Source organism: Hevea brasiliensis, chromosome 5 (assembly GCF_030052815.1).
Source record: "Hevea brasiliensis isolate MT/VB/25A 57/8 chromosome 5, ASM3005281v1, whole genome shotgun sequence".
Lineage (NCBI taxonomy): Eukaryota > Viridiplantae > Streptophyta > Magnoliopsida > Malpighiales > Euphorbiaceae > Hevea > Hevea brasiliensis.
Window position 1 is genome coordinate 6,772,090 of NC_079497.1, and position 13,773 is coordinate 6,785,862.

Consider the following 13,773-nt stretch of genomic DNA (forward strand, 5'->3'; position numbering starts at 1 on the left):
AAATTAAAAGACATGAAATGTAAATGGAGAATAAAAGCTGGTCAGTCGGGTATGAGAAGTCCTTTGCCCTTGCCATCTTGTGAAGGTGGTGGTGCTTGTGGTGGCTGCTGTGGAGAGAGAATGTTCAAAATCAGTGCTTGGTTTGTTTCGATCTTCTCCAGTTTAGCTCGCATGATTTTCAATTCGTCTTGCATTTCAGCACTTCGATCCAAATATATGTCAGCTAAATCTCGTAGTGTCTGAAAATTGACCTCCGTAATTTGCCAAAAAGAATAGATCTCATCACTGAGGTTCTCCATGAATGTCAAAAGAGTTGCTATGGATGGTCCAGAAGCAATTGATGAAGCAGGTTGAGCGGCTGGTGGAGCTCGGCGTGAAGGTTGTGTAGGAGGCTGCACAAATGGTCGCTCAGATGCTAAGGAGGAACTAATGGCAGTGGGAGAACCAGGTGGTTTGTCTGTTAGTGCAGGAATCTCATACTGCTTGGTAGCTTCATTTTTGATACAAAATTTTTGGTTGGCTAGATGAGGTCCATCCAAAAATAACAAACCAGTTGGAAGAGCAGGACACTTGTGCATTTGAGGATTAAACCCAAGATAATGTGCAATAGGTGTGACTAAGCCTCCAAAGACAATACTACCAGTACCCCTAGTGGTCTGGCGAATCACATGGCGGCAGAAATAATAACCAGGGGAAGCCTTTCTGCCAGTTTTTGCACACCACAAAAAGAATAGATCATACTGTGACATTGTGCCAACACTGGATCCTCTGCCTAAAATTGTATTTGCAATTAGGCGCTGAAGCAATCTCAAGGCATGATTCTCAATTTTGGAGGCCTTACTGTGTCCTGGTTTGAAGTTGCCTGCTGAAGGTGCAATGCGCTTCCAAAATTCACACGCATTATAGTCCCATTGGTTAGTAGGTATTTTGAACAGACCATCAGGTGGAAAGCCAAATATATGGTGAAAATTATCCATAGACAGCACCCTATCTTGACCAAGGCATCTAAAATGGATCGTCAAGTCATTGTCCAAAGCAATTTTATGCTCATTAGTGGACAGGGAGGCCAGAAATTCCTGCACTAAAATGGGGTAGACCAGTTCCTGTTTATGTGCAAATCGCACCCAACCTAAAGCATCTAACAGAGACTGCATTTCATCATAAATCTTCAAGGTTTTAAGTGTAGACACATCCAAATACCGAGTTTGAACCATTTGTCGGGCTGCAACTCTTGCCTTATTTTTCTTCATTTCGGCAGTAGGTAATATCCAATGTATAGCGATGGCGAAGAGGAAGGGAATGCAAGGTTACCTCTAGATGTACCGGGGCGCTTGACCGCTGATTTCGGAATGCCACGTCGGTCAGCAGGCGCGGCGGGCATTGGAGGCGAGCTTGGGGGTTGTTGTGTGGCCGGTTCGGGTTGTTTCCGCTTGACGCCGCCCATCGATTTGTGAGGTTTGATATTTTTCGCCTTTTTCTTTTTGAGTGTGGCGATCGGAGCATCAGCAGAATGGGCCGACGAAGGGTCGGCGTGCATGGGTGGGGTGGTTTGGGGCTGCGGCGCTTGTGAGGAGTGGGGAGGCGAGTTTTCGAATGATAATGGAGAGTCGGTCATGGCGAAATGGAGGGTCGTGATCGGGGAAAGAGAAATATGGGAAGAATGGCGGCCGGTGAAGGCGACGGGAAAAATGGAGGTTACGGCAGGGAGGGTTGTGTCGGGGGCGATGTCGAGAGGAAGATGAAGGTAATGGGCTATTGGGTTAGGGTCTTTAGGTTTGGGTTGTGGGCTTGGGTATAGGCTTTGGGTTTTGTTTGGATATTTAGGTTTAATTTCGGGCTTGGGCTGGTGGGGTACGGTTTTTAGGGCTTTGGGTTTGCTGCTGGCCCATTCCGGTGAAGGGAGTTTTTATCTCAAAAGGGTGCCCAGCGAACACAAGTGGTGACACAAGCAAAACCCGATTATGTAATCTGCTGCCCAATTTCATAGCACCTAAAAAAATTGAAACAAATTAGATTTCAAATGATTAAACCTTCATAACATGAATTCTAATTGTTCAACCTGTTATGTTCATCAAATACTTACACAAAATAATTTTTCAAAGCACCAATTCACACACCCATTTTCAAATAATTTTCTTTAAAATTTGGAAAAATTCTCTCTTAAAATTAACCAAAAGGGCAATGAATCCATCAATATGAACCAGCAAATATTCAACAAAATAGAGATGAAAATTATAAGTGAACAAATTAAAAACCTAAAATTTAAAGCTAAAATTTAAAGCTAAATAAAATTTTTATTGCTCATTTGCTTGCAATGCATTGCATCCCATCTGCACAAGGAAATTAGAACAATGTCAAACTCTGAATAAGGAGTATAGAAAAACTTAAAACAAATATATATATGAAAGAAATAAAGAATCAATGAAAAATTGGGAGTTATGCACAAAAATGCTAAGTTTAGGTCTTTAGCTTGACCATACTTACTCAAAATTTCATGGAGAATGAGAAAGATAGCAAGTTGCTATCTTCTCAATTGGCTCACCAACTGAATAGTGCCTCAACCTTTGCCCATTTACCTTGAAATTACCCGATTTTTCACCAAAAATTTCAACAGCACCATGGGGGAAAACTTTCACAATTTTAAATGGGCCTGACCACCTTGATTTTAATTTTCCTGGAAAAAATTTTAACCTTGAATTGAATAAGAGAACCAAATCTCCTTCTTTAAAGTCCTTTTTCTTGATATGCTTATCATGCCATTTTTTTGTTCTTTCTTTATAGATCCTAGCATTTTCATAAGCATCAAGTCTCAATTCTTCTAACTCATCAAGTTGCAAAAGTCTTTTGTGTCCAGCAGCTTGTAAATCAAAATTGATTGCTCTTATGGCCCAATAAGCTTTGTGTTCTAACTCTACGGGCAAATGGCATGATTTCCCAAAAACTAACCTATAAGGTGTAGTTCCTATGGGGGTTTTAAATGCTGTTCTATATGCCCAAAGAGTGTCATCTAATTTAAGGGACCAATCTTTTCTGGACTTATTGTGATTTTCTCTAAGATTTGCTTGATTTCTCTATTTGTGATTTCTACTTGGCCATTTGTTTGAGGGTGATATGGTGTGGCAATCCTATGCTTTACCCCATATTTTCTCATCAATTTTTCAAATTGGTGGTTGCAAAAATGGCTACCACCATCACTGATTATGGCACGTGGGGCACCAAACCTGGTCAAAACAAATTTTTTCAGAAATTTCACCACAACTTTTGCATCATTGGTAGGTGTAGCAATAGCTTCTACCCATTTAGATACATAGTCCACCCCTACCAAGATATATTTATTTCCATAAGAAGATGGAAATGGCCCCATGAAATCAATTCCCCACACATCAAACAATTCAACTTCTAATATGGATTGTTGGGGCATTTCATCTCTTTTGGAAATGTTGCCTACCCTTTGGCACCTATCACACTTGCTTACAAAGTCTCTCTCATGTTTAAACATTTTAGGCCAATAGAAACCTGATGTCAAGACTTTTTCAACAGTTTTTGAGATACTAAAATGACCACCATATTCAGAGGAATGACAATGGTAAATAACATCATGTATTTCTTCCTCTGGTATACATCTCCTAATTATTCCATCATTACATCTTCTAAACAAAAGAGGTTCTTCCCAAGAATAAAATTTAACATCGTGCAAGAATCTTTTCTTTTGCTGCCAAGATAAATCAGGTGGCAAGACACCACAAGACAAGAAATTCACAATATCAGCAAACCATGGAAGTGCAGAATTCAACACATACAACTGCTCATTCATGAAAAATTCATCAATTGGCACAATTTCATCATCTCCATTTTCAGTTTTTATCCTAGAAAGGTGATCAGCCACCACATTCTCAACACCCTTTTTATCTCTTATTTCCAAATCAAATTCTTGAAGTAACAATATCCATCTAATCAACCTAGATTTAGCTTCTTTCTTGCTCATTAAATACTTTATTGCTGCATGATCAGTGAAAACTATTACCTTTGAGTTGACCAAATAAGAACAGAATTTATTGAGTGCAAATACTACCGCAAGGAACTCCTTTTCAGTTGTAGCGTAATTGACTTGAGCTTCATCAAGGGTTCGGCTTGCATAGTAAATGGCATAAGGTTTCCTATCTTTCCCATTGGCCAGGCGGCTCAACAAAGAAACTCGCTTGCATCACACATAATTTCGAATGGCAAAGTCCAATCCGGGGGTTGCATGATAGGAGCTGTTGTTAAGGCCGTCTTCAATCTGCAAAAAGCAACCATACAATCTTGATTAAAATCAAATTTAACATCATGATTCAAAAGATTTGTTAAGGGTTTAGCAAGTTTAGAAAAATCCTGAATAAATCGCCGATAAAACCCGGCATGTCCAAGGAAACTCCGCACTCCTTTGACAGTGGTTGGAGGGGGCATTTTTTCAATAATTTCTATTTTAGCTCTATCCACTTCAATTCCCCTATTTGAGATCAAATGCCCTAAAACGATTCCCTCTTGGACCATAAAGTGGCATTTCTCCCAATTCAACACCAAATCATTATCAGCACATCTCTGCAAGATTTTAGACAAATTAGTCAAGCATGAATCAAAATTAGTGCCATAAACTGAAAAGTCATCCATGAAGACCTCCATAATTTCTTCAATAAAATCAGAAAAAATGGCCATCATGCACCTTTGAAATGTGCCAGGTGCATTACACAATCCGAATGGCATCCTTCGATAGGCAAAGGTGCCATAGGGACAGGTAAAGGTAGTTTTTTCTTGGTCATCAGGATGTATTGGAATTTGAAAGAAACCAGAATATCCGTCTAAGTAACAAAAGAATGAATGCTTGGCTAATCTTTCTAACATTTGATCCATAAAAGGAAGGGGAAAATGGTCTTTTCTTGTAGCATTGTTCAACTTCCTATAGTCTATGCACATTCTCCAACCTGTATGATTCTAGTGGGTATCAATTCATTATTCTCATTTTTAACAATCACCCCACCTTTTTTGGTACAACATGCACAGGACTAACCCACTCCTTTATCGGAAATGGGGTAAATAATTCCAGTGACTAGTAATTTTAGGATTTCCTTTTTTACAACATCCTTCATTGTAGGATTCAATCTTCTTTGGTGTTCAATGGAAGGTTTACTATTTGGCTCAAGGAAAATCCTATGCATACAAACTGTTGGACTAATTCCCTTTATATCATCAATTGCATAACCCAAAACTCTTCTATATTTTCTTAAAACTCTCAACAATTTTTCATTCTCAATATTAGTCAATGATGCATTAATTATAACTGGATATGTTTCATTCGGTCCAAGAAAAGCATACCTGAGGTTGGAAGGAAGAGGTTTAAGATCTACCTTTGGGGCATCCTCTACCTTTAATGATGGTGGTTTGATCTCCAAAGTTTGCACTCCTTCAAGTTGAAAAATTGTGGCTTCAGGATGTGGTGGAGAGCTTTCCAAATATTGTGCAAAAGTAGCCATGTTATGATTATCATCATCAATGCTCCCACCATGGACTAAGCAATTTTCAAGTGGGTCTTGTGGATAGCTTTTTCTGAAATGCTCTTGAACAATCTCATCAATAATGTCTACCCGCAAACAAGACTCAACTTCTTCATGTTTCCTTTTCATGGCAGGATTGATGTTGAATATCATTTGATCATCTCCCACTCTAAGTGTCAATTTCTCACCCTTCACATCAATTAATGCACTAGCTGTTGCCAAAAAGGGTCTTCCCAATAAGATAGGAACTTTTGTGTCTTCTTCCATATCTAAAATGACAAAGTCCACCGGAATGTAAAATTTCCCAACCTTGATAGGCACATTTTCTAGAATGCCTTCTGGATACTTAATTGAACGGTCAGCCAATGAAAGATACATGTTTGTGGGCTTCAACTCTCCCATATTCAACTTCTCATATATTGAAAGTGGCATTAGGCTGACGCTAGCTCCAAGGTCACATAAGGCATTTGCCACACAATTATCACCAATATGACAAGGGATGGAAAACACACCCGGATCTTTGAGTTTGGGAGGTAACTTCTTCTGAATTATAGCACTGCATTGCTCTCCCAAGTTGATGGTGTCATAATCTTCTAGCCTTCTCTTGTTGGAAAGAATCTCCTTCAAAAATTTGGCATAACTTGGCATTTGGGATAGTGCTTCAGTGAATGGCACATTGATGTACAACTTCTTTAGCACTTCAAGGAACTTGCCAAATTGTTTGTCTAGCTTGTGTTTGATGAATCTTTGGGGGTAGGGAAGGGTGGGCTTGTAAGGTTCAGGTGGGATATATGGTTTCTCTCCCTCATCTTGCTCACTTTTGCTTTCTTTTTCTTTTTCATTTTTCTTGCTCTCAACTGAATTTTCTTCTTTTGTGCTCTCTTTTTCTTCTCTCTTGTTTTCACTCTCTTGACCAACTTTTTTACCACTTCTCAAGGTTACAACCTTACATTGTTCATGAGGGTTTTGTGGTTGGCTAGGTAGTTTACCATAGGAGTTGCTTCCCGATGAGCTTGCTTGTTGCGCCAATTGAGTCTCCAACATGCGGTTGTGGACTTGTAATTGATCCATGGTTTGTCTCATGTGTTGCATTTCTTCCTCCAATTTGCTATTCATCTTGCTTTGTTCAGCAAAAAATTTCTCCATCATGCTCTCCAAGGTTGGCTTCGGTTCATGAGGTGGAAGGGATTGTTGTGCTCTTGCTTGATATCCAGGTTGTGGCTGCCTTGTGGGCTGAAATTGAGGCTGAAATTGAGGCCTATTTTGCTGCATAAACTGCTGGTTATGAGCATGATTTGAGCTTTGGCCTTGTTGAGAAAAAGTTGCTTGTGGTTTCCATGTTGAGTTGTTCACATTAAAATAAGCATTTCCCATAGGTTTCTGTTGATAACCTCCTGCATAAGCAGCTTGTTCTTGCAAATAATCATCTCCATAAGAAGAGTAATCAACTCCACAACTTTGAGTTCCATCTGTGAAGGCAACTTGTTGCATAGTTGTAGGAGTTGAGTTTGTTGCCTTTGTGCAAAAATCACTAAGAAGCTGAGTCAACTGGTCAAATCTTGCATTCATGTAGCTAACTGAGTCAAGTTCATAAATCCCAGCCTTCTTTGGCTCAAGTGCTCTAGGATTTCCCCATAAATGGGTATTATGAGCAATCTTCTCTAATAGATCATAGCATTCTTCACTTGTCATTCTCATGAAATCTCCTCCTGCTTGTGAATCAATTGTGTTTCTTATGGCTGGAGTAACTCTGGTGTAGAAATTCTGAACAATCATCCATTTCGGTATTTCATGATGAGGACATTGCCTTTCAAGCTCCTTAAATCTCATCCAAGATTCATACAAAGTTTCATCATCCCTTGGTTTAAAAGCTACCATCAAATTCCTCAAATGAGTAGTTTTCCCAGGTGGGAAAAATTGAGATAGAAAAGCTTGAGATAGCTGCTCCCAAGTAGCTATAATAGCTTGTGGAAGTGAATCATACCACTCCAATGCTGAATCCCGAAGAGAGAATGGAAATAAGGTGGTAGAATAACTTCATCAGAAACTCCAGGTTGTCTTTGTGTACCACATATCATCAAAAATTTCTTCAAATGAGAATGAGGATTTTCAAGTGGGCTACCTCCAAATTGTGAATTCTGAACCATTTGAATAAGACCAGTCTTTAACTCGAATTGATTAGCTCCAATAATAGGTCTGTTATCTCTCACATCTGCACATCTAGGAAAAGCATAATCCAACATGGATCTTCTTTGAGGATCATTTTGATTAGCAACTGCATTTTGCCCGTTTTGCTCATTTCCTCCATTGTCTCCACCAATAGCTCTATTTTGATTCTCCATATTTTCTATTGTCTCCTCTTGCTCAAATATTTGTTGTTCTTCTTTTTCTGCTTCTTTTCTTTTTTTGTACTCCTTTTTGTTGGCTCGACAGAATTTTTCAATTTCAGGATTGAACAACAATTCAGTATCACTTGTGCTTTTCGATCGTCTCATAAACAAGAAAAGTACCTGAAAAACACAAGGAACAATAGTGAAAATAAAAGAAAATAAAAATTCTAATTAGCTTAAAAAAATTAAAATCCAACTTAAAAACAAACAATTCCCCGGCAACGGCGCCAAAAACTTGATACGGTGTTGTGTGTCCGCAAGTGCACGGGTCACAGTAGTATAGTTTTAAAAAAATGATATCGATCCCACAGGGAATTGTGCTTAAATTGGAAATAAAAGTATAAGCTAATTAGAATGACAAAAATTAAAAGATATTAAAAATAAAATCTAAAAATTAAAATTAAGACAAAAATTAAAGATGTAAAATGAAATTTGGAATTAAAATTGGTATTTAAGGAATTAATGCTAAATCAAACAATTAACTAAAATTAATTAAACTAGATTACCAAAAATTAATGTGGAATTTCTATTTATGAAATTTGAGAGGAATTAAATCTAAATTCAATAAAAATAAAAATAAAGTGATTCTAGAGATTGGATTTAAATTGGATTTAAATTTAAATTGGATTTAAATTGAAATTGCTATTTATGAGATTTGGAGGATTTAAATCTAAATGCAATGAAAATTAAATTGATTCTAAAGATTGGATTTTCAATATTGTTTGCATGTGGTTTATCCTTAATTTAGCCAAACACATGAGAATTGCAATTTTGAGGGAAATCAATTCTTAAATTTTTGAAACCTTTTTCAAGCATCTCAAAATTGGTTTTCATTAAATCAAATCATGTTTTCACGGTATTTCAAATCTAACAAAAACCCAACTAATGCATAAAATTGATTTTTGGAAAATTCCCCTTAATCTTCTTAGCTTATTTCTAACACCAAGAAAATAAAGTTTATTGCAAGATTATCCATCCCCAATATTCACTTTTCAGTCCATCTATTAAGGATTAAAACTTAACTTAATGAGGGTCCATTCATCAAGCAAGGCAATAAGCACACAAGCAATAAATCAAAATATAACAAATCCCATTTAAATGGCTAAATCAGTTCAAAACCACAATACAAATCAATATTTACAAACCCATCTCTAGAATCTCAATCAACTACTCACAAATCATTGTTTAAAGACAAACCCAAATGAAGAAATGAAGAAATAATGGAAATGTAAGCTAAAAGGGGTAGAAAAACCCAGCAAATTTGCAGCAGATTCTGCTGCACAAAAGTGCAGAAAACGTGATCTGCAGCTGCTGGAAAAAGAAATGCAGAAAGTGCTCCCTTCTCTCTTTCTAACTTTTCCGAAAATGACTCCCTTGCTCTCTATATGGAAAGAAAGTGATAAAGGGCACTTTATATAGGCGAGGGGACTGTTCTAGAATGGGTAAAAGGGGGAAGGATCCAGAGAAAGTGAGGTAAAAAGCTGGAGTAACGGAAATGCCACGTCAATTATTTTCCAGTAAAAACGACATAAGCCGAGTCAGTTGTGTCGCGGGTTGTGTCGCTCTCGGCGTGAATATCTGACGATCGACACAACCTGCGACATAAGCTAATTCGGTTGTGCTGCAGGTTGTGTCGCTCTCGGCCATTTTTTTACTCAACTTCAAAATTTTTGCAATTCGACTTTAATCTCCTCCAAATGGCTACTCTGATCAAAATACATCAAATTTCTCCAGATTTAACCTACAAAACAAATAAATTCCAAAAATTAAACTAAGAAATGTGAAAATTGTAAAATTGACTAAATATATACTAATATCTAAAATAATAACTATGAATAAGGGTAAATTATGTGCAAAAATTACTCCTAAATGATGATATTTAATGCATGCATCAATAAGTCATATCCTTATTGTGAAGTATTCTCGATTGTGAACCAATTTATGATACTTTGTGCTAGAAATACTATCACTCATATTCTTAACAACTTAAGAATAGAATTTCTAACAAAATATCAATGGACCTTTTCTATTACACATAAATATATTATATAAACGAAAAAGTGAAAATGCCTTTTATTAATAAAACATGTACAAGATACATACTAAATGATATGCTCTAGGGCATGCTACTAACACATTCATATGGGCACTACTGCAATCTGTAGTCCCTAATTGGTATACCAATCTATCCAAGCTATATAAATGAGTCTAGGTGTACTTTGGGCAAAATAATGTTATTTAATACTCATAGTTTCATTTATTCATGTCATTTTCATGCTTAACAAGTTATTGTATTTTATTTCATCTCATATGCCAAATCATATTAGGAACCTTTCTCAAGGTCCAGGTTTAGTATCTTAGATTCACCTAACAATTTGGCCAAGATGTGGCCTTTATTTGGCTACACTTCCTTCATGGAAGTTGTTCCTCTATGTCTTGTTTTTGTTTTCTCTTTTGAATCATGTCATTTGAAGTTTTAGAACTCAAGTTATGATCAAATAACCATAACTGGTTCATTTCGTAATTCTGGTTCCATAAATAGTCAGATTTTAGAGTTACATTTTACCTAATTAATTGAATATGTTATAGCCAAAATTAGGCCTAGTGTTCTTCACAGAAATTGTTACCCTATGTCTTATGGTCACTCAAATATTTAAATTACAATTTTTCAAGTTTTGTAGAATTAATTATGACCAAATAACTGGCCTAGACTCAAGTACCCTGTGTCTTCAGGGTCAAAGTTCAGGTCAGTAGCTTTGACTCAACTTTTAGGGTCCTTATGTTCATTATTTGAGGACAATGTCTGAAACAAAGTTGGAGCCCTGTTTCTTAGGGTTCCAGATCAGTATGGCTCATCCTAATTAGAGTTTCCTAGTGGAAGATATACTATAAACACTATTCTGGGGTCAAGTGTAATTTGGTCAAACTCCAGATTTTGATGTGTTAATTTCTTCTAACCATTTGACCTAGTTCCTTTGGGTTCTGGGTTTTGGTCAAAAGACCAATATTGTAGACCTATATCTTATAAAAATTTTTCCATTTGTTTCATTACATTTGAATTTTTATAGCCCAAGTTATGGCAATTTTGCCAAACTGGTCGGGTAGGCTTATGTCCAAAAAATTTTAGGCAGAGTGGTTCTGGTCAGTTTGGTGACCTCACTTAAGCCAGCAATTTCATTTAGTTAGGTGCATTTTCTGGGCTTGTGTTCTTAATGAAAGTTGTAGTCCTATGTCTAAGCTTTCCAATGACACAAAAATCAGGTCTTTTGGACCTGTCTAGAGGAAGTTATGGCCAAATGAATATGTACTGTTCAATTGGTCATTTTTCTGGGTTTAGTATTTGGATATCCGGGTTGGGACAATAAATTGGTCAACTTATGGGCAGAATTTAGGCAGGTTTTCTTCATGAAAAATGGGGTATTTTGGCTCTAGTTTCATCTCCAATTGGCCTCATACCAATTGGAGCCATACAATTTCAGTTATAGACAATTTTTCACACTAGACTCATAAGTCCGAATTTCCTACAAAGAACATACACTACCAATATTCATTCCTCCTTACTCCCAAACTACAATTTGTCATTCATTGCACTTCAAATGATCAACAATTCATCTCAATATGCTTAATTTCAAGCCATAATGCAAAAGTACCAAATTAGGTCAAAACCCTAACTCAATATTCCTAACACCATAAAATTCTCATCCAATTTAATTTCTAGCACATAAAACCTCATCACATGTTATCACTAACCATTTTAAAACCATTAAAATCATCAATTTCACACCATTTTCATGGCTTCTAAAAATCAAGTTACTACACACTCCAAGTTTTCTTTTAATTTCTTGAAATTTACACTTGAATTAGCATGCCTAAGCTAGTTAAAGAAGGAAGAGACATGTTTAGGCACTAACCTCTTAATGACCACTTTTTGCTCTTGTAGAAACTTTAAAATCCTTCAATTTCTTGGCAGCCAAAGTCTTGCTAATGGTGTAGGGTAAGTTTTTAATGAAAGGACTTAGGAAAATTATAGTGAGAAAGGGGAAAATTTCAAGCTCAAAAGCTTGAAAAGGGAGAGAGCACCATGACCATGGTGGACGGCAAGAGGAAGAAGGAGGTGAAGAAAATGATTTACTTGGTCAAACTTGTCTTATTTTAACTCCTCTTCTTATCCCTTAATGTGTTTGTTAAGTTCCCATTGGTTAACACTTTATTTATGATGTCATAATTTAATTAGTATTTATATTTTCAATTCTTTCTTTTTCCTTTTCTTTTTCTTCATTTTCCCATACATAATTTCATGATTTTAATTCATTTTATATATTTTAATCTCTCTTATTTTAACTAACATTTAGGTCAAAATTCAACTATAGGGTTGAAATGACCAAAATGCCCCTTATTGAGGTTATCGGTTTATATTTGTCTGTACTAATTAATTAAATTTTCTTAATTTTTCCTTAGCATTTTTATTGCCTTTTAAACTTCTTAAAGCCTTCAATTTAATCCTATTATTTGTCTCAGAGGGTTTTCCCACGAGTTTGGGATTGACAACTGTCTCTGCAGTCGCTTCCCTGTAAGGTCACCCATCGCTGTGACCCCAACTCGTTTAACCGAGTCGCACTTTGCTTGTTTTATTTTTCCTTGATTTTTCTTAATTTTTATTCAGTCAATTTATGCCTCCTTACTGTAGTTGAAGTTTAGTTCCAGACATTCTAACTATCCGGACAGACATTAGTCGTCGGAACAGTATAATGTTCGGGCTACCTAAAGTGAGGACGTTACAATTAAATTATAAAATTACTATTAAAAAATAACTATTTAATTAACATAATTATAAAATTATTATTAAAATTTAACTATTTAATTAAATAAAAAATTTGTATTTATATCAATAGATATAAAATTCTATACCATTCAACAACAAATATTTTATTTATTATAAATTTGTAGCTATTTTATTTTAAATATTAGTCATAGATAACTTTTATATTTACAATCTCTATTTTCATGCAATAAAAGGATAATTAACTCTTACTTATAATATGATTTTTTTCTTTCTTCACTATATTTTTATGTGTTTTTTCTGCAATAGGTAAAATATATTTATAAATTTTTAAATTTTTTGAGTTATAATATGTCATAGATATTATTTTTATAAGGGTAGTTGCATGTGAATATGATTGCTAAAATTTTGTTATTATTGCCAATATCAAAAGAAACAAATATCCTTACAAATTCAATGGTATTGATATAGGTTAACATTGATTAATTTTCTTTTTTTTTATATTTAATATTGATGCATTCTAAAATATTTAGAATGATTAATATCATTTTTACATAAAAAAAATTACATTTTACATGTAATTGTATGAGATTTTAATTTTCTTTGATCTATTTAATTTAAATATAGATGAATTATAGTTTGCTAATATCTTTATATGTATGAACATATTTTATTTTTAATTTATTAGTCAATCTTAGCTAGATTATTGATTTTGACTATAAGATTATAAAAAAAAATTAATTATATTTTTACATATATTTATATGAGAAACTATGCTTCTTTCAATATTAATTTTAAGTTATTGTGGTTTAGATTTTTAAAAGAATAAAAACAAGAGAAAGATACGAAAAGAAAAATAAAGAAAAAAAATATGACTACTTGAGAATATTAACTATATAATTAATATGAATTAATTAAAATTTTAAGATTAAATTTATATTTATATTTATATTTTAATCTACAATTATTTATAACATATATAGTATAATTTATGATTTAAAAAATTAAAATATATTATATATATTTTAAAATTATTTTATTAAACAATATTACAATATAAAATTTCAAGATA

General features: G+C 34.9%; 1 long non-coding RNA gene and 1 other non-coding gene across 2 annotated transcripts in view; one reads left to right on the forward strand and one right to left on the reverse strand.

The window, feature by feature from the left end:
• Positions 1–13,773, reverse strand: part of LOC110658836 (uncharacterized) — a 79,667-nt gene that overhangs the window by 21,642 nt on the left and 44,252 nt on the right. The gene's annotated exons all lie outside the window — the stretch shown is intronic.
• LOC131180399 (small nucleolar RNA R71) lies at positions 7,318–7,424 on the forward strand. Its single transcript, XR_009149174.1, has one exon. It is a non-coding gene; the product is annotated as a small nucleolar RNA R71 (small nucleolar RNA).